Source organism: Neofelis nebulosa, chromosome 4 (genome assembly GCF_028018385.1).
Source record: "Neofelis nebulosa isolate mNeoNeb1 chromosome 4, mNeoNeb1.pri, whole genome shotgun sequence".
In the NCBI taxonomy this organism is placed as follows: domain Eukaryota; kingdom Metazoa; phylum Chordata; class Mammalia; order Carnivora; family Felidae; genus Neofelis; species Neofelis nebulosa.
The window spans coordinates 86,990,099-87,010,680 of NC_080785.1; the positions used below are offsets into that span (position 1 = coordinate 86,990,099).

The 20,582-nt window shown below is 37.8% G+C and overlaps 1 protein-coding gene and 1 pseudogene across 12 annotated transcripts in view; both read left to right on the forward strand.

The window, feature by feature from the left end:
* The window catches only part of MAGI2 (membrane associated guanylate kinase, WW and PDZ domain containing 2), a 1,350,742-nt gene that overhangs the window by 935,909 nt on the left and 394,251 nt on the right, over positions 1 to 20,582 (forward strand). The window lies entirely within an intron of this gene.
* LOC131508327 (protein Wnt-2b-like) overlaps positions 3,530 to 20,582 on the forward strand; it is a 50,474-nt pseudogene continuing 33,421 nt past the window's right edge.

Below are 20,582 nucleotides of genomic sequence, written 5' to 3' on the forward strand. Positions count from 1 at the left end.
CAAAAAGTCTTTAATATTGTTTAAATCACTTGAATATTATGCATCAGTATTTTGTATTATTCATGAAAATGCAGTCTTCTTGATAGTACAGTTTGATAACACAGGAGGAGCAAATGATAAGATATTGTGAGGATATTATGAAGAAAGTCATGAAAAAGTTAAAATTAGGTGATAATCTCACATTCTTCCAAAGAAAATTTTCCACTAACTTATATACATAATACATTTCCGAATGAATTGTATATGTCCATAATTATTCAAGAAAGGTATGAAGATTCATTATTTGTGGTAGCTACTATAAGCATAATCTCCCAATTCAGTGTTACTATGAGAGAGATTTTAAGCGTGAAGAAAATACAGTTTTAGATTAAATAAAATCGCAAGTGAAAAAGTTACTTTTAATTCTCTTCTGATTACCTGATTATACCAAACTTCAAGTATGAAAATTTTAGTTTGGTGATAGTATGTCTATATCACCTTTTAAACACACACCAATGGCTGTTTTTAGCATATGGACCCCTTCATTTTAATGTAGTATCAGAAATGTATATTCTTTAGGCTAATAAGCTCCTCAAAAGATTTCTGAGGTCACATAGATTTGGATATGAAGAACAGAAAGGTTCCCAAATAGGAACCTTATTAGGTACTTATTATAATAGTAAGTACCTCAATAGGTACTTATTAGGCATAAAATCAGTATTTAACACTGGAACTTTCCCAAGGCGCAAGTAAAAACTAATACAAGACAGATCCCACTGAGAACTTTCAGAAGATAATGGGATCTAGTCAAAATAGAATGAGATTGTTTTATCTCCATTCTATTTATATTTACTATTATTTTCTATTTATGTTGGGGCAAGCTGGTTTTCTTTATATGCAGTGGCACAAAGTTTCTAGCTTACATTTTTTAACCTTAATTGTGCGTCAATTTAAGGAAAAATACTAAGTAAACAAAAGCACTGATGTGCCAAAATTTCTGGCAGTGGTGTATTAATGACCAAAGTTTGGGAACCATTGTTCTTTTAAGTTCAAACATACAATCTCTTTTCTAACTCCTGACATTTGTCTCCATAGTTGCTTATCAGTATCATTAGCCATGAAAGCAGCCTGTCAATGATAGTGATGGGAAGAAGTGCTAAGGTAGCAGAATGAAATTACAGGATTGTGAAAAGGATTGCAAGAGAACATTTTTGTCTGATAGCTTCTATTTATCACAGAGTTGAGTGACTGTTTTAAAGTTGTATCAGATGCCAGATGTTTGACCTAAACACCAGGATTATAGGTGCTGACCTACTTGCTGCCCCACTTGGTCAAAAATCCATGTACAACTTTTAACTCCTCCAAAACTTAACTGCTAATGGCACACTGTGACCAGAAGCCTCAATAAATCAACAGTCGATTAACATATATTTTGTATGTTATATTATTATATACTGTATTCTTACAAGAAAGTAAGCTAGAGAAAAGAATATGTTATGAAAAAAATCATAAAGAAGAGAAAATACATTTACAGTATTGTCCTGTATTTATCAAAAAAAATCCACGTGTAAGTGGACCCATGAAGTTCAAACCCGTGCTGTTCAAGGGTCACTTGTATGTTTACCTACTGAGCCACTCACACTGTTAAATGGCATGGTAAAAGATTTTCTTCTACAAGAAATTGTGTGTTATTTTATTCAATCACTGACTCTTTGATAAGGCTCATCTTTAGTTATCTTGTCCTAACTTCTCGCGTGTTTAATCTTAGCATTGTATATCATCAGCAATTTGCTAGCAGACGTGAGTATGGGTATCTGTGTGTATCTTACTATGCACATATAAACACTTACAAAAATATATACACACACATGCACACATATTTAAGTTACTGTTTGAAATATGAAGCATGGGGCTAACATAACAGTCTTGTTTTGAGCACCAGCGTTTATGCTAGAACAGGGTTTTTGAAATGTCACCTTGTTTTTGAAAGCTTCATCAGACTATGTCAAGACCTATTTGAATGTGGGTCTGCATGATGGGAGTGTTAGCCGTGGAGTTTAGAATGGTAAGTTAAGTTTAGACTTGGTACATTCTTGCTCAGATTAGCTTATTTTCCAGATGCCTATTGGTAAATCAGGTGCCCTCGCTGCATTCTTTCAGCTAACATCTATCAGTGTTATTAACACCAAATATTGTCCTCTATTTGAACATATAGACAGTGTCTCTATGGGGAGTACCACAATCTTTCCAGAATCATTCGGATGACAAATTTGTTGTAACTGATCAACTGTCATCCACATAGGATAATCAAAATGACTGAGTCTTCTGAGAGACTGCTAAGTGTGCTTTCTGTAAAAGGCCCACAGTTGATTGGTTTGACCTGAAATTAGGTACAAAAGTCACAATTTACATGGGTTTTGTAACTCTTCTGCTGATGAGTATATAGTCACAGCCCGGTTGTTTCATGCTTATGAGCATAATTGGGACACCTAAAATAAGACGAAAGTGCTGCAGCCCTATTTCAAGTGTGAACTCTGGGAAAACTAAAAACTTAGTATTTCTAGTTCATGTGTGAGTATATAATGAGCCTTGCTAAAGTGACATTTCATAAAGAGTGCTGCTTCTCTGCTTGCCCACTCTGAGCATCAGAGCTGTGCTGCAGGACCCATCTGGCATAGGTCTTAATTGGTAACAAAATCTGGAAGCATTGTTTCGTTGGTACTTCAGGAAGACAACAAAAAGACGGAGCTGATGATGTATCTATTTTGCTTTGAGGTAACTCCTAGTTATTTGCATCAGTAATTTCCTGGTATTAGGTCTCGTTCCTTTTCTTAAAGAACCACTGAATCCCTTAAGTCAGCTAGACTCCTCTGTTCCATTCAGATTCCTCAATTTTATATGTTCATCCAGGATCTGTTGATTTTTTTGAGAGTCCCACATCATATTTATCCCAGTTGAAATTAGTCAATTCTCTCATAGAGAATTTTAAACATTTTAAGAATTCAGTGTCGAGAGCGTCTGCTTAAGTGTGCCTGAGTAAAAATATTTTTACTTCACCGTCCTCCCTCAAAGCCCATTAAAAATCACCATAAATAAATATATACAAAAGAGAACAGTATCATCATCTGAAAGAAGCCAAAACTATAGAATCTTTTTAGTTTTGAAAATTTAGAAAAACATTTTTTTATTTTTAGATTTTTAGATTTAACTCTTTATTCCTATTGTAAAATTGTTGTTATATGTAGTTTGAACTGAAGTGAGGAACTGCACAAAAATTTTAAAGTATATCTTGCAGCTGATGTTCTCGCCCTTATATCTATTTTCAGATACAAACACACATTTTTGTGTGCTTTCATTTCATGATCATAAGGTATATATTTTCCAAATTTTACTTCATCTATTTGTGTAACATCATATCTTAGAAGCATGACTCATAAACTGAATGTTGTGGGATATTTTTCAACCCACCCAAAATTACTGACAACTGGATGTGAGGGTGATCTGGCTATGACATCTGTCACCCCACTGATCACCAGGGTTGACTCGAGTGATGCGGCTGGCTCGGCAGGTGTCTCCTTCCTCCCTCACCGCTCCATGTACGTCCTTCCTGATGCTACGTGCTTGGTCAGAGAGGACGACCTTCCCTAACAGAGGAAGGGCCATTCTTTTTCAAGGGTATACAAGTAGCTGTTCTCCCCTACTAGAACCTCCATGCAAGGTCTCAAGGTCCATTTGTAGGAGAACGTAGGGTGGTCAAGCCTACAGCACTTTAGACACATCCAAATGAGGTGCTGCACGTGGCAGTCTACCTTTCAAAACACACACACACACACACACACACACACACACAAACGAAAAAAAAAAAACCTGACTACTAACTGAAACCTTTATTCTGTATTTATTACATGTGATAGCTGGCATATTTGGGTTTAAATGCATCTTCCATTTTTGTGCTTATCTTTGCTTCGGTTCTGTTTCACATACTTGCCTTTAAGAGTGTATATAGCTTATTTGCACTCTAAACTGCTTTCTGTTGGGACAAAAACATGACTTTTAAAAAAATGTTTACTTATTTTAAGAGAGAGGGCATGTGAGCAGGGGAAGGGCAGAGAGAGAGGGAGAGAGAGAATCCCAAGCACTGACAGTGCAGAGCCCCACATGGGGCTCCACCTCATGAACCATGAGGTCATGACCTGAGCCGAAATCAAGAGTCCAATACTTAACCGACAGAGCTACCCAGGCACCCTGAAAACCTGATTCGTAAAAAAAAAATTTTGAATACATATTAGAGGGGAGCCTGGGTGGCTCAGTCAGTTGAGGGTCCGACTTCAGCTCAGGTCATGATCTCATGGTTAGTGAGCTAAGCCCCACATCGGGCTCTGTGCTGTTAGCTCAGAGCCCGGAGCCTGCTTCAGATTCTGTGTCTCCCTCTCTCTCTGTCCCTCCCCCACTCCCTCTCTCTCTCTCTTTCTCTCTCTCTCAGAAATAAATAAACATTTAAAAAGTTTTACAAAATAAAAATACATATTAGAGTTCAAAGAAAAATTAAAAGACGAAGACAAAAAAACATGAAATAGAAACTGGCAGGGGTTGAGAAAGAAAGAGACAAGAAAAAAAGTATTAAGTATATAAAAGTTACATTAAAAGCAACAAAAAGAGCATAAACATGATTTTTAAAAATCAAGAAACAGAGAAGATAGGCATGAAGAAAGAAATAACTTAAAGAAATATTTTAAAAGAGTATACAGAAGATGATATATATGAGAGAGAAAAGGTAAACCTCACATATGCATAATTGATGTTTCTAAAGAAGAAAATGTATTAATAAATAAAATAGTAGGAAACTCTCCTGAAATTATCAAGTGTGAGTTTATAAATGGATCTGGGTCTTGGAAAATATGGGATCATCAGAAAAGCTGATGTAAAATAATCAACATCAAAGTGAATCCTGATAAGTTACTATAATTTTCAAAAATATACAATCATATATACATCTAAGGCTTTTTTTAAAAAGCATTTTATGTGTAAGGAATAAATGCAGGTGAGCCTTATACTTTTTGGTAGCAATGCTCAATATCAGAAGTTAGATAATGTCTACTAAATTCTGAGGTAAAGAACGTTTGAGCCTAGAATTTCACAGTCAGCTCAAGGTATTTTATAAGTATGTATGGAAAATTTAAGCCAACCAATAGACATTCTCTAGCAAGCAGGTATGTAGCACATGGGTCCCTTCTTTAAAAATCTGACATCGTATCATCACCAATAAATGTCACCTTTGTGTGAATTATGGTGAATAAACAGTATGTAAACATAATTCTTGATAATTTGAACATTTTGAAATCAAATAAAAATTCTAAGTAGAGGAGGGCACATGGTCTGATGTGTGCTTTCAAAGCACTTAAGAGGTTTGTTATGGCTAACGCAGTGAAGGATTTGAGTAAGGTAGAAGCTACTAATGTAACAAAAGGTCAGGTCAGTCTGGGCTTGAAATCACATTAAGGGAATTTAGACATTTTCCTAAGAGCAGTGAGAAGCCACTGTAGGACTCCAAACTGGGCTTCTATATTTTCTGGGGAAACAGAGGTATGTTTCTGGGCTGAGAGTGATGAGGGAAATGATGGGGCCAGAGATGGGAAGAAAAAAAGAGGTTTAGAGTACTTGTATGAAGAATAATTGGGAAAGCTTACTAAAGAAACTGTAAAGATGTAGCACTTGCCCAGAACCATTCTGTGCTGGTGCTGCTCATGGCTTCAGCCCTTCCCTTCTGGAGGCTGAAAATGGCTTCACCTAGGAGATTAAGCCTTTACTCCCCTAGCCTCACCCTCACTCCCTGGGTGGGAGGCAGGAGCCCACATCTATGATTGACTAGCCTGGGAGTTCAAAAAGCCTGCCCCAGACATTCCACTTACAATGACAGCATTGTATAGCTTTTTGTTTCCCCTTCTGCCCTATCCTGCTTTTCTCACTCCCATTTTCCTGAGAGCACTGTCTCAACAAATCCTGGGCAAGAATTCCTGTCATGGGAATTGCTTCAAGGAATCCCAACCCAAGGTAGAGTTTTCAGGGCAGTTTTAAGAACCAAGTTGATGTTCGATACCACAAACATATAGTGATCTTAGTCTGTGCAACTGTGATTTTTCACCAGTGTTAAGGATGGGTCACCAGGGGTAGATCTAAAGATTAAACATTTATATTGATCCATGGTTGTGAATTCTGCCACCTCAGTGGGATAGAATGACCATGGAGTAAAAGCAGATTTATGAAAGAGAAGTTTATATGATGGGCTCTGACAGCCAGGCTGGATCAGGAAAAATGTGCAGCCAGGATGACAATGAGAGCAGAAGGGAAGATGAAGGAGAAAATGACCGTGGTCACTAATAATTTTGTAAAGTATATATATACACGCATAATACTATATACGATATACTATACATACATATACACACTAAGGTATGTGTGTATGTAAATTGAGGAAGAGCCAGAAAAATAGAATAGTAGAAAGACTGAAGTTAAAATCTTAAGAGATAGACGCTACATATCAAGTAAATTGCATAAGGAATATTAATGGAACAATTTTTAATTCTTTATTTAACCAGGTTTTGTTTGGGGCGTCACTAGTCCCCAATACAATAATGCTGATAAGTTCATCTTATGAATCTAAATCTTTAGGCCAATGAAACATTTATCCTTAAGGATAAATATAATTACATAACAAGTGTTATTTCCTCTTTCTGCCCAGCCATAGCAACAGGAAAAGACTGTTGGGTATGAGTTTGGATTTCTTCCTCCTCTAGAGAAGGGATTCTTAACATGTGGCCTCAGGCCCATTGGTGAATGTGAGGATCCTACTGATAGACTAAGAAGGGATCCAGAATTGAAAGTCTTTGTTTCTTTAGTTTTCACTTATGATTTAAGGTTCTGTATGGAGAGCTAACTAAATGTGTTATTAATGATTACATAGTTCCTAAACTAACATTTGCACCCATTTGCCAATGATTTTCATTCAGTGTTCTGACTGCAGCTCAGCACTGGAACAGAAAGGTGTAATTTGAAGTTCCCTGGGAAGACAGGAGCTAGAATAGTAGGTGAGCTGCAATTTTTAATCCCACCTAAATGGCCTTAGTCAAAAACATTCAAGAGGCTGCATTCAAAGTATAGCTCAAGTAAATAGCATCTCCATTCAGTGCTATCTCCAATAGTATCCAATTTTATTTCAAAATAAAAAGCAGATCTCCCCTGAAGAATCTTCTCTTCTCATCACTAGCCCTTCTATGTGCATCTACGTGCACCTCCTAAGGAAAGGGTGAGAAGAACAGCGTGTCACATTCTCTGTTTGGTCAAACTGAAGGGCAGGGCACTAACTTTGAGACATCCTTGATGTCTCTACTCCAAAGCTGGTTCAAATTCACTCAATTTTTTTTTTTTTGAAAGCATAGTCCTAGTATGCAGATTAGTTAAAAACATAGATAGAAATTATTGGATGTTTTAGAAATCCCAGTGTGGTTATTATGACAGATGAATAAAGAGTAGAAGAGTCAGGTGATTTGTATCTAGAAAAGAGGAAAATTAGTGACATGGCTTTAATAATACAGGATTAGTTATAATAGAAGAATAATCAAAGAATCATGGAGGAATGAGTCCACTAGATTTCATTCACTCAGAAAATACATATGGTGGGCTTATTATACTACAGCACTGTTCTAGAGACTAGGAATATAAGAGTGAAACAAAAAAAAAATCGGACTGTGCTCTTGTGATGCTTATAGGCAAGAAGAAAAACCAGGTGTGCCAACCTGGAAGCAGGATCTTGAACTTCAGATACTGCTTATTACTGCTGTTGCAAGCCCAAGACAGAGCCCCGCTCCTCCAGTACTACCCCCACCTGTTATTGTCAAATGTAAATCTTATCACTGCCTTCTTATCTTTATTCATCTGTCATAATAAGCCCACAAGGATTTTGGAAATGTTCTCAAAAATGTTCTTCCCAAACACATTTTACAGAGCTCAAGTGACTAATCTATTTTCGTTAACATAGCCCTGCTTAGTAGTTTCCTAAAGCTGCATAAAGTGAGAATTTGTCATGAAGGGAGATGCAGGGTCATACACTCACTCTATAGTAACTGAAAATAGGATGCAAACCATGTATTGTCCTTAAATGTCAAGTCAAGTGACAGTTAGACCATATGATATCCATTTGGCTCATTTAAAATGTGCTTTCAAATAAAAGAAGCAAAACAAATTGTATCTCAACTAACTTACTTTTTCCTGAATGCAAAAAAAAAAAAAACCTACCCTCTCTAATCTCCTATTGTAGACAGGAACAAACAGGTTTGCATCAATAACTTCCGTGTGTTTATTATGTATGTTCAAAAACAGTGAGTACCAAATCAAACAGTTTAATGCCCAATTATGTTAAATAGCCCCCCTCTGGATTTTTTTTCCAAAATAAATCTAAGTAAATATTGATAAACAGCACAAAGCATATCAATAATTTGTTGTCTGAGCTTGTTATTTTGGGGATTAAAATCACAGCTGAGAGAGCAAATAAATATTACAAGTTATACTGCATCATATTTGCTAAACTTCCTAAATTATTAGCAAATCCACTGGGTAAATGCAATGGCAAAGCACAATATGTTTCCCATGCAAATCTGAAATCCACTTACCAGGCATAACAGGGTGTAGATGAGATTTCAAATATATGATTACAGGAGAATTATTGATTCACCGTTTTCATTTCCAAACAAGGTCATTCTAAGGATTACCTTGTAGGTTTACCCAAAATGAAATAAGAGAAGAATATATCAGGTTTTTTATTAATCATTTCTGTGTGTACTGATTTGGAGGTCAGTTTAACCAGTTTGTACCAAGAAGATGATTGGTGTGAGCCACATAGATAGAACCCATCCTCAAATGAAATGCAGTCAAATAGGGAGTATATGAAGTTAGTGCTGGAAACTCTCCACCTAGAGGAATGAAGTTTCCTGTAGCAGTGTGAGAGCTGGGGGTGGTGGAGAGAAGGTGTTTGGATGGGGAAGGGGAGCAGGAGTCCTGCTTCTGTGAACTGAATTGGGCCTTGAATTGATTAGGAGTTTAACAGGAACCAGAGGAGAAGCAAAGACTTGGGAAGAAGAATTTGTGTAACCAAGGATCATGGGCACATCTGCCTTCCAGGGCAGGAGGATTCCTTTCCTTTAGCAGAGGATCTTTCTTTTTTTTTAGCTTATTTATTTATTTTGAGAGAGGAAGAGAGAGCCCAAGCCAGAGAGGGGAGGGGTAGAGAGAGAGGGAGACACAGAATTCCAAGCAGCCTCCATGCTGACAGTGAAGAGCCCAACCTGGGGCTAGAACTCATGAACCATGAGTCATGACCTGAACTGAAACCAAGAGTCAGATGCTTAACCGACTGAGCTACCCAGGCACCCCAAGCTGAGGATCTTGATGAGCAGAGGTATGTAGGAGGGGGCCTAAAACTTCTGTGGGGTAGAGGCTAGAGAGATTTGCTTAAGAAAATGAGAGGTCAGAGGTTTGCTGCTGAGAGGATGAGGGAAGAGGAGAGAAAGGTCAAGGTTGGAAAAGGAGACTAAAGCTAAAATGGAGGGAATTTCTGCAACCAGAGTATCTAACATGCATTGTTAATTATTTCATTCTTCTGCTGTAATTCCTCTCATCTCTTCAGACTTCTGTATTTCATCTCTTCCAACAAATGTTTTATGTGGGTGTGGTTTAGGTGTTTGTGATATTTTTTTATTTAGTCTGGTTTTACTTTGCTATTGGGTTTTGGTTTTGGTTTGGGGTTTTTGTGGGGTTTTTCCCCTTGAAACTAAGGAAGAGGGCTGACTTCCATGACTGGTTAATATAAAAGAGAGACCACAGTGGCAGGAAGGTGAGTAGAGCTATAAACTCATCACAGACTCTCTGGTTACAAAACACTCGGGTCACAAAAAACTCTAATTGTGCGTAAATCCAAAGTGATCCCACATGAGCAATTGCTATTACCATCTGTTAATGGCTGGAAGAACTGTCTTTGTCTATGGCAATTGAAAGTTTTTAATAATTGAAGTGATTCTGATAGTGGAATTTTCTTCTTTATTCCCACTACCCCACAAATTCCTATAAATCTTAGAGAAAACATTAGATCCAGCATTTGGTGTCATTGGTAGCTCAGATCCCTTTAAACCACCATCTTCAAGTGTGTAGAGAGCACAACTAATGTCAAGGTTACATATGTAATCCGGTTTGTCTGGGGCAAAGTGTGTGTTACACAGAGGAGAGAGCTTAGTAGAGAGCTTGGAGTCCCATTGTGCAGAAGTTTGAATGTTTAAGTCAGGAACCATATTTCATTCAACCATGAAGCTCCCTTGTAATTCAAAAGGCAAAGGCTATTGGAGGGTAATGGGGAGAAGTTGAGGGGGAGACAAATGAAAACGAATTAATATACCCAACCTAAATATCTCCTTTGAGGCTCACATCTATATGTACAGCTGCCTATTAGACATTTCCACTTGGATTTCTCACGGGTGCTTCAATTTGACTGAATTCATCATCTCACTTATATATACTTCTCTCCATGTCTCTTATTTTGTTTGGTGGCACTGTCTTCTTAGCCAGGAATCTGGGAGTCAGCTCTATCTCTATTTCCCTTATGCCATACAACAAACTGGTCACTGTGCTGTGTTCATATGGCCTTGAGGATATCACTTTAGTTCATCTTTTCTTTTCCAACCCATCACCCCTCATTTGGTTCTGACCCTCATGGTTTCTCATCTGGATTACTAGAGTAGAACATGCTAGGTGAGTCAGAGTGCCTGAATTCAAATCCTACACCACACCTCATACCTTTCTACCTGCTTCAGTTTCCTCATCTGTAAAATGGGGGAAATAAAGCACCTACCATGAATGAATGAATGAATGAATGATGAATGATAGAAGGAACAAGAAAGAAATTATATATGTCTTAATTTTATCTGGATATGAATACAGGGAGTCAAACAGCAGGACAGCGCTATCAGATAGGAAAATAATGGGAGCAATACAGGGAACTCTAAATATTTTGATAAAAAAAGGTAAAGATCAACAGGTTAAATTAATTTAGTAATAATATTTATTTAACTCAACATATCCAAAATATCATCTTTCTAGCTTGTGGCACTAGCCACACATCAAGTGCTCAATAGCTACATGTGACTGGTGGCTGGGCTCCCATTACTGGGTAGAACAGCTCTGGAGTTTATTACTTTGTTGAATAGTAATGTCAAACCAGCAAGAGGAAACCTTAAGAAGGTCTGTGGAGAGCTTCACATAAAATTATTGTTACACAATTAGGCACTCCACTTTAAGTACTTGTGCACTGACTTTATCTTTCTAGCTGAACTATAAGCTTCTTGACGGCAGGGAGAGTTCCTGTATCTACAGTCTTTACTGTTGAGGACTCTGCTCAATAAGGGATTCTTGAACAATGACTGACTTAGGCAACATTCAAGCTTTAGCTCCTAAAATTATCAGGGCCCACCCAAGGAATGAAAAATTCAAGGACATTGTTTTTTTAACTCCGTGCTAATGGTCAAACTGCTTCCAGTTGCATGTAGGAGTTAGGAATGGCAGGCTCAGGAAACCATTTTGACATAAATTGAGGAACCAGGAATGTGCAGTGTCTGCCTGTGGCTATTCTTTAGGTTCACCAAGAGCAGAGGGTTCAAGGTGGTTATGTTATGAATCTGAAATCCCTCAATGCACTTTTCAGTTAATTCGTCTTCAAAGGAAGATGTTTTCCTCGCTGAGTCATGAACAGGAGGAGATTAATTTAAAGGCAAACAAAGGAGAAGAGCCTAAACAGTCCACTAATGTTGCCATTTTCCCATTTCCTGCTTTTGATGTATTGTGGACCCGTGACTGATGGGGCAAACTCCAGCTCTAGAAATTCATGTTTCATGGAGAAAATCCATTTCTATGCCTTGCAAAGCAGAACTACAGGTGCAGCAAGCGAGTAAACAGTACCAGCTGCTCCTTGGCTCTGGTTTCTTGAAGAGAAATTAAAGACCAAACCCAGGTTTGGAGGTAGTACAAAATCACAGAGAGGACAGCAGCGGAGTTTTCATGACTTTGGCCCCAATTCTAGCATCTCCTCCATGGAATAGCATACTCACAAAGAGAATGCAGCATACAAAGGCTGGATGTCAGAGCTAGTCTCTGTCCATATTATGGTGAGGTTACTTAGTGATAATGTTCTGGCAGGCATTAGTACATAACCAGGAAACTCATTGTAGGTTTATACCTTAAACCTTTATTGGCTGACTTGGGATACGATGTAGAGCATGTTAAAGAGTAAACCAGTCACTTAAAAAAATTAATTCATATTATAAATTCTAAAACAAAAAAAATCATATTCCTAAATTATTTGTGTGTGCGACTAGTTTATTCTTTTAGAAAAAGACTCCTGTGCAGTCATATCAGAACAAAGAGGAATTTGGTAAAGGTATCAGAGGAACAAGCTTCTTTTTACATATAACATGAATCCACTTTTCATTTATTTTTTTAAAGTTTATTTATTTATTTATTTATTTTCAACATTTTTTATTTATTTTTGGGACAAAGAGAGACAGAGCATGAACGGGGGAGGGGCAGAGAGAGAGAGGGAGACACAGAATCGGAAACAGGCTCCAGGCTCCGAGCCATCAGCCCAGAGCCTGACGCGGGGCTCGAACTCACGGACCGCGAGATCATGACCTGGCTGAAGTCGGACGCTTAACCGACTGCGCCACCCAGGCGCCCCTATTTATTTATTTTTAGAGAGGGGGTGGGGGCAGGGCAGAGAGAGGAAGAGAAAAAGAATCCCAAGCAGGCTCCACGCTGTCAGCACAGAGCCTGATGCTGGGCTCAATCTTATGAACTGTGAGATCATGACCTGAGCCAAAATCAAGAATTGGATGCTCAACTGACTGAACCACCCACGTGCCCCATTAATTAACTTTTTAATAATGAGTTTATGCTTTTAGAAAAGGATCCCTATCAGAGTCTATCAGAATAAAGAGAAATATAACATATATGTCAGAGAATCTCAAAAAATGTCATTTAGTTATCTGTTTGCTTTATTCTCACCAATTACCTTGTGTCTTATAGTATCATATGTCTAGTGCCACCAAGAATCAAGGAAACAAAGTGCCATTGCAAGTGACATAAATAGCAACCAATAACAAAACTGTCAGTTTTTGATGTTGTTCCTGGATCATTTTTGACATTTTATTACTTCATTTGCTGTTCTGAAACTTTTCATGAATTATGAAGAAGAATTTTCATAAGGTGGAATTTTCATGAGGTCAGTGATGGTGAAAGCTGGAATTACCATCTCGAAAACTTGTATTTGCAGACTTTTTTCTACCCGTTATCAAATTACAAACATTCACAACTGCTCTTTTTTTAATGCCATAGTAAATGTTGTGGCCCATGACAGGTCACTTGGGAACGTAAAACAAATGCTAAGAGAACACGCAGTGGGCAAGCCACACCATTATCTCCTTAAAAAGTAGTATTAGTGCTGTAATAACCACTTGTAATAGAATTTATGCCGATGCATTTCTCCAGTATTGCTGCCTTGTGCTGATATTGTCACATCATATACCCATTACTGCCATCTGCTGTCAAGACATGCGTGCGGAGGCTGGGTGAAAAGGTGAATGAAATATCAGGGCACATTTCCTGTGTGTGAGTGGAAGCCAAACTTCATTTTCAAGCTGTGTCTTTTCAGGTAAACAGCCTTTGCCCTCCTTTGTACCGTTGCTTTCTGTTTAGAATCTGTTATGCCCTGGGAAAAGAAACTGTAGCAAAATATCAGCTCCTTTTGCCTGATTTCTTCCCCGAATTCCAGAACGCTTTTATAGGTCAATTTGTAAAAAATAGAAAGAGCGTGACTTTACATTTTGAAAGGAGTGTGTTGTATATTCAAAGGAGCCCCTGATCATCTGAAATCTGCCTCTCCTCTGATGGAGGCATTGTAGAAACCGACAACTAAGCTGCTGAAAGGCAACCATGATACTTCGTGGGTTGCCCCACATACCATGAGCATCTGACTGTTCTCACTGGCACAGAGCAGTAACACTCTTGGCACCATTTGCATCAAGTTACATTGTTTTTCAGTATTATAGGAAATTTGTGTTCTCCAAGCTCTTGCCCAAACACCTTTCTTGTGTAATCCTGTGTTTCACTCTGATTCTGCTGGTATCAGCCCTGGCAAGAGCTGCTGGGATCTTTGTATGCCTGTGGCACACCAATATAATAACAGGTTACTGACAGCCATTTCCATCCCCCTGGTATGAACCAGTTGAAATGTGTAGATCCCATGCATGTCTCAAATATTGGTATTTGAAAATTGAATGGCATCTGGGTGGCCTTTGAGGATTGGCCAGCTCTGGGATGTGGCTGGGAGTTGTGAGGTGCAGTGTCAGGGGAACATGGTCAGCTTCAACAGCAGCGTTGCGTGTAGACAGGGTCTGTTAGCAGAGAAGTAGGATGTACACAGCAACCTGTGCTGCCAGATGGGTTCAACTGAAAAATCAAATAGTGAAAGCCAATGATGAAAACACTGAAAAGGGGATAAGCAGAAAACTTTTTTGGTTCGTGTTGTTGTTGTTTGTTCTGAAGGTTTTGTTTGTTTGACCATACTCATGAAAGCTTGGATTGAGTTCCCATGTAGGGAGTCTCAAACTCTTCAAATTTTGTAAATCTCTCGACCTACTTGCCTGGTGATGATCCCAGGTGGAACTGAGAGTTGAAGACCAAGGTCTGTTGCAAGGACTTTTTCCTCATTAAAATTTCCTCTCTTCAGGTTCTCTGTGACTGATTTGGCAGCCTCATCCAGAAGCGATCCAAGTGGCTTTCACCTCATTGGTTTTCACTTCATTGCTCTTGGCTTTCTCAAGAATTGTTTAATTTGGTTACTATTGTCTCACTGGCAGAAACCTACAGAAGGGACTTGTTTCTAAAGCAGGGTCTTCTTCTCTAACCCTTAGTGGGCTTAATAGGCAAATGCAGCCCCTTGACCATCTGACCCTTTGTATTAACATAAACTTGATTCTGGGCCAGCTCCTTTACCTGTATACTTTTTTAAAAATAGGAAACCTCTTGAATTAAAAAGACTGATGAGCTTTATATACGTGAGGGATCTTTCCCTGAAAAAAAGAAAAAGTCTCAGGGGACCTGTTTATTTGAACGATTTGTTGAAAATGGCATTCCTCTCCTTCCCATGTCACCTGGTCCTCTGCTTTGAGAATGTGCAAAACTCCTAAGGAAAGTATATTGACATCTGTCCATAGGACTTACCAAACTCGGATGGAGTTTTAGACAAGAGAAAAGTAAACTCTATCTTCACAGCAAAGAGATGAGGAGAAAGTCCCCTTTCCAAAAGGAATTTATTTTGCCTTTAGCAAGGAGCTATTTGTTTTCTGAGGTCTGGATTTTCAATCTGCTGGTTGAAGCAAACACACCTAAGTATCTGAGGGTATGTATGAGCACTGGATGCTTTCTGGCTGAAGCAGAAATGTTTCTTGGGGCTCTCTGACCTCGGGCACAACTTTAGAACAAGGTGGTGTTTGCAGCTTTAGTGCCTGCAGGCGTGTGGGTTCCTGGCACTTCAGCTTTGCAGTTCTCAGCTTGTGAAGCCACTTGTTTGTGTTTTGTTTTCTTGGCTTATAGAATTTTAAAAGTAGCACAGAATGTACCAGGATAGGCTCAGCTGGAGATGACTAAAAGGAAATCTTGAGGAAACTGGCAGAGAGAGCTGTCCACTGGTGAGAGGCGGGTACAACTGAAATTCCTTTCGTCTTCGGTGTAGGAAAGCAGTGTCCTTCTGAGCAGTTAAGAGTGAGGTTAACAACTTGAGTTTCAAACCAATAGCTCTACCACTAAGAATTCAAGGTATGGGGGGAATAATTTTTCTTAAACTGTATGGCGAAGAACATAACATGGGCGGGCTTTTATTAGCATGTATTAGAAGCCAGAAACTCAGCCAAGACTTCTTACCACATTATCTCATTTTAATTCTCATAACAGTGCCTATGTGCTAGAGGCTTTAATTACCCCATTTTTTAGATAAGGAAGCAAGCAGAGAAAGATAAATAAATTATCCAAAATGATACAGGTAGCAAAGTTGCAGAGTTTGGATGAAAACCCAAGCCAGACTCCAGAATTCAAGCTTTAAAACTTTGGATGCACCTGATGATTGAGTTTAGGTCTTAGGCAGGTCCAAGTTGAGGGTAGGAGACACAGGACCACTAGGGAATTAGTGAAAATCATAATATAGCCAGCAACTTCTTGGTGGGAGAGTGAGTTTTCAGCCAGCTAGCCTTACATTTCCTTTGTACTTAAAAATTGTTTTTCTTGCCTTTTCTTACTTTCGTTTCTTCCTCTTCCTGCAAGAGTTGATATATCTTTCCTTCCATTCGTTTCAGGAATTTTTCTGCATCTCCAAGATTTTTAAGCTTTTACCCTTTTATATCCCACCATCTTTCTTGTTTCTGGTCTGTAATGACTCATTCATTGCCCTACTCTGCAACCCAGTTTCTCCTTATATGTGAAGGAAGGAGACAATATAGGAGTCCCTTCCCTCCTCTTTCATTCCCTTGCCAAAAGGAAATGGAGAAACATTCCACCTCCCATGAAAGAGAGGAAAGACCTGACTTGTTTCTTGTCCCTTTTCCAGATGCAGCTGCCCAAGCTATGGAACATCTATCCTCTGTTTCCATGCATCTCTTTACTTGTAGTAAGTTACACTAACCATCTGCCATGTCTTCTCTGAAAGCTGGAAGCATTTTTTGTCTTCCTGGTGCCCTCGAACTTTTCTGTAACCATTAGGTTTGAGTATATGGATATGACTTTCCATAATAAGACCTTTTTATGTGATTTTCCAGAATCCCACTAGCATACAATTCTTATAATTTGCTTTGTTAACATAATCTACACCATAGTTCTGATGTAATTTTCCCTTTATCCTTCGAGGTCCCTGGCTGAGATTATCCTGTAATAAAAGATAGATTAATAGGAAAAACAACAAAGTTTAATAGCATGTATATCTCCTGTAGAGATACCCAGGAAGACTGATTAACTCCCCAAAATGCCCCAAGCCACCATTTTAAACACCATCTCTGGCCCAAGACAAAAGAATAAGTGGTGAGGGGAAGGAAGCCCAGGAAAGGGCTTGGGGAGGTCACCAAGAAAAACACAGCGAACATGGTAAGGCTGTTATGCAGATTTAAGTCCTTTGCCTTTTCCATTGGTAAGAGTTTCTAGAGATTTTGTCGTCCTCCTCTTCCTGATACAGAAAGAGAGACACAAATAGAGATTTCCTTTATAAAAGTAAATGTCTCTTGGGGCGCCTGGGTGGCGCAGTCGGTTAAGCGTCCGACTTCAGCCAGGTCACGATCTCGCGGTCCGTGAGTTCGAGCCCCGCGTCAGGCTCTGGGCCGATGGCTCGGAGCCTGGAGCCTGTTTCCGATTCTGTGTCTCCCTCTCTCTCTGCCCCTCCCCCGTTCATGCTCTGTCTCTCTCTGTCCCAAAAATAAATAAAAAACATTAAAAAAAAAATTTAAAAAAAAAAAAAAAAAAAAAAAGTAAATGTCTCTTACTGGGTAACTTTTATTAGGTTTTCAGAACTTTTCTTTTCCTACAGTTATTCTTAAAAATAATCAGCCTGACATAATCCTTATGCCAAAGAAGCATTTTGGGGTGGCAAATTCTGCTCTTCTTCACTGACCTAGTATTTTTTTTCTACTAATGCACAAAATACCTACATGGATTTAGCCGAACTTTCTGAGCTTTTAAAGAGCTAAATACTTAGGCTTTTGGTCTTGTCACAGTCCAGTCTTTAAATCTAGATATATATATTTTTTAATTGTAGGCAGTATCTTAAAGCAACTGACATCTGGGAGAAATATTTTGTATTAACCCGTATTTTCCTCCTATGATATAATAATAATTTGATGATAATATTTACCTAGCTAAAGCTGTGACACAAATGCTCCCGTCATTTATTCAGTGATTGGCTAACTACAGTGTAAAGACCAATTAATTGGTCAACTAGAAACCAATCAAGTGAAAATCTTCACATTTTACATTGTAGGAAAAATGTATGCATAGAGTCTAAATCAGTTGTATTCTGGGTTTAAAACCGGTATAAAAAGAACAAGAATTTTTTTTTTTTAAACAGGAAAAGAAAAAGAAACTTTACCTCTCTTTTTAAACAGTTGTTCTGTGCTTTTTCACACCTTGCGCTGTTGAGCTGTAGCAGCTGAGAAAATCCGTCAATCCTGGTATCATCCAGAAAGGATTGAAAATAAGACAGAAAATATTTCACTGCAAAACTGTGAGATGCTCTCATGGAAAGAGACCACTTTATGCTATTCTGATTGGGACAGATTAAATATAAATGGAGAAAGTTCAGAGGAGGAACATTTTTTAAATTACCAAAGGAATAGGAAAGTTACTCAATAAAAAGATCAGTCTGGGGGCACCTGGGTGGCTCAGTCGGTTGAACGTCCGACATCGGCTCCGGTCATGATCTCACAGCTCATGGGTTTGAGCCCCGCATCAGGCTCTGTGCTGACAGACAGCTCGGAGCCTGGAACCTGCTTTCGATTCTGTGCCTCCCTCTCTCTGCCCCAGCCCACTCACATTTTGCATTTTGTCTCTGTGTCTCTCAAAAATAAATAAACATTTATATATATATATAAAGAAAAGATATATATATGTACATATATAAAAGAAAAAATATATATATATATATAAAAGAAAAGATCAGTCTGGAAGTTTGAAGGTTAAAAGAAAATAAATTGAAACCTGTAAAAACCAAGGTGCATTTGGCAAGGTAAGCACTGACTGAATCATCTAATCCTGGGATACAACATTAGGGGTGGTCCTTTCATGCTTGAAAGGTAAACGTTATACAATTGAGGAGTAGTAAACACAAAAATTTATTTCTGCAAAAGATTTCTGACGTTGATCCTGTTGATTAAAAATACTTATTTAGACAGTTAAGCTGATATTGGAATAAAGAAAAGGAGGACATAGATATATTTCAGATCTGTGATTTTAATAGCTTTATAATAATAATCCTTATTTTGGCCTCCTTCTATCTTTAGATCTTTGTATTATTCATAAGCAACTTTACTAAAGAGTGAATGTGGGAATTACAAGGAAATAAAACACCAACCACATTATTTTATTACATAATTAGTTTGTTTAGTAGGGATGGCCTTAGGGGAGGAGTTAAAATTTCTCACTGAAATGAAATTTTTTAGCATTTTCTGGGATTAGATATTTTTTACAGCATGTTCCTATTTACCACCATGCTAATATCATTAATAAAATGGAAATTAGTATTTTGTATATGCAAATTAAATAGATTATTTTTTATTTCATAATGTAAGATAAATTTTCAGTCTATTTTATTATAGGATATTTTAAACTATGTTATAATACAATAATATCAATAGGAGGCCAACAGACTATACTGGAAATGGCTGTAGCAATTGGAAGAGTTTGTCTGTTTACACACTAAATTTTTACCATTTGAGGAATACTGAGTAGTTGCACCAAAGATAATTGACCACTCAATCTATTAATTAGATACAGAATATTAATAGTTCTTTTAAAAAAAATCTACAAAGCATAATTATCACATGAATGAACAGTGAAGAAATGTGTGTTTCAGGACATTCAAAGAAATCAACAGCAAGCTTGTATTCTTGAGAACTGTGATCATTACACAACCCTCTTATACTTGGTTTCACTGACTTAGAAATGAAATATGGGAGAGAAAAATAAATAAATAAAATATGGGGGGGGGGTTGTTTACTTCTATTTGCATATGGTTAGAATTAGAATATAAAAATGTTTTAATTGTATAATCTTGTTATTATTACAATCTAAATAATAAAGGAGTTAATAACATTCATTAATTTCAAAATTATCATGCTTCTGTTTTTGTTAGGCCAAGTATAAGAGTTTTTTTGGCAAAAGGAGAAACTACTTCTACCTGACATTTTTTGGAGACCTTATGCTGGATTATTTTTTCTACAAATGCACACATTATTTAGCTGGATTCAGCCAAATTTGTGAGGTGTCAGAGAAAGATGATGGAATGTCTTAATATTAATTTTAATAAATTCACAATTTATATTTTTAAACCTCCTCTCTTACATGAAGTGTGAATCTCGAGATTTGAACTCTAAACAATAACTGTGTTCTATATGTTAAGATTTCATTAGTGCTAATGACTTGTCCTATAGGTTTCTTTGAATGATAACCAAGCATTCCTATCCCTAGAGCCTGGGCCTAGGTGTTCCTCAGCTGGTCCAGCCAGCCAGGGGGTGATGTGACCTCTGGTGTTCATTCTTCCATCTGAACTGACAAGATAGATGTTGGCTTCAGTTCCTTCACATTCAAGATTTTGTTTTTCTTGCTTTGACTGACCACTTGTAAAAATAACTCGAAAAAAAAAAACCTTTTGATTAAACACCTAAATGTAAAACTATTAATATGATTTGCAAAGCCAATGAAATACCTAATAAATAGAACTGCTTTCATTTAGCCTTTGAGAAGGAACAGTCTGTTTC